Genomic DNA, 1231 nt, shown 5'->3' with positions numbered 1-1231 from the left:
CACACGCGGCACTGGTAGTCTGCAGTGCCCGGGCTTGCCCGGGCTGCTCCTGGCTGGCACGCTCGCGGTGTTGCCTTGAAAATGCCCTCATCTTCATCTTTGCGCACAGCAGATCCTAAAGTTTCGTTTTCGTGCCAGGAACTATAAAAGTAGTCTCAGCAGATACTGTGATCAAAGGAGGAGCAGACTGCTTTCCGTGCGCTTCGAGGCCCTTCTGTTGGAAGCATCTGGAGGAGGCTCAACAGGGCACCCAGGGCCCTTCCTGTCCCCTCCCCCGGTAATTACTCCTGCGGATTCCACAGTGACACAGTTGCCTTCCTACCCTTTTGTAGTACCTGCGTGGGAGAACCACAAAAGACTTCATCAAAATGATCTAATTAACTATAATATCGTTTATAGTTTTTCTCATTTTACAAATGAATAAACTGCAGCACTGAATGGGTAAAGTAATAAGTCCCAAAAGATCCGTGGAACTCTCACCCGATTGAACAGATGTGTTCCAGAAAATCTGGAGTGACATCAGCCCAGCAAAACCTCCTACTGTAACAGCCCTGATTCCCCTTAAAAATCAGGAATGTGCCGGGCGTGGTGGCACACACCTGTAATCCCAGCACTCGGGAGGCTGAAGCAGGAGGATCATTGCAAGTTAGAGACCAGCCTGGGTTACAAAGTGAGCTCCAGGCCAGCCTGAACTGCATAGCGAGACCCTGTCTCAAAAAGACAAAAAAAAAAATCAGGAATGTGCAGGGTGTGGTGGCACGTGCCTATAATCCCAGGACCCAGGAAGCTGAGGCAGGAGGATCACTGAGTTCAAGGCCAGCCTGGGGTACACATTGAGACCCTGTCTCAAACAGTCCCGGAGGTTCTGTTCGTCTGCAGACACAGATGACTGGCACACGTACTTGGGGATGGAGCGTGTCACTGGACAGGGCTCTCCTGCACACAGCGGTGTGTTAAACCTCCCCGGTCTCCTCAAGAACCCTTGGTGGCATTGCGTCATCATCCCGAGATCAGATTTCCTTCCACACCCCGAAATGTATGTCTGTGCCTGGTTCAGCCACTGGAGCCGCAGGGGACAGGAAAGACAGAATTGGAGTTGGACTCAGGCAGTTTGACCTGAGGGAGTGAGCACCAGAGCGTACCAGGTTTCCTCCAGTTCCCTCTGTTACTGAGTTTTCCTTCTCTGGTCGCCTCCCTTGCTCCTCTCCCTTTGCATTTTCTTTTTTTTTTT

The 1231-nt window shown here is 51.5% G+C and overlaps 1 long non-coding RNA gene across 1 annotated transcript in view; it reads left to right on the top strand.

Annotated features, from left to right (window-relative positions):
• The window catches only part of LOC106146520, a 9822-nt gene extending 9196 nt beyond the window's left edge, over window positions 1–626 (top strand). Inside the window, exon 3 of the long non-coding RNA XR_001230990.1 lies at window positions 139–626. This is a non-coding gene — a long non-coding RNA (uncharacterized LOC106146520). The remainder of the gene's footprint in view (window positions 1–138) is intronic.
• The last annotated feature ends 605 nt before the right edge of the window (window positions 627–1231 follow it).

Source organism: Chinchilla lanigera, unplaced genomic scaffold (genome assembly GCF_000276665.1).
Source record: "Chinchilla lanigera isolate Chin_1 unplaced genomic scaffold, ChiLan1.0 scaffold00081, whole genome shotgun sequence".
NCBI classification, from domain to species: Eukaryota; Metazoa; Chordata; class Mammalia; order Rodentia; family Chinchillidae; genus Chinchilla; species Chinchilla lanigera.
Note: the sequence above shows the minus strand (reverse complement) of the source record. Positions and strands in the feature narration are given on the sequence as shown.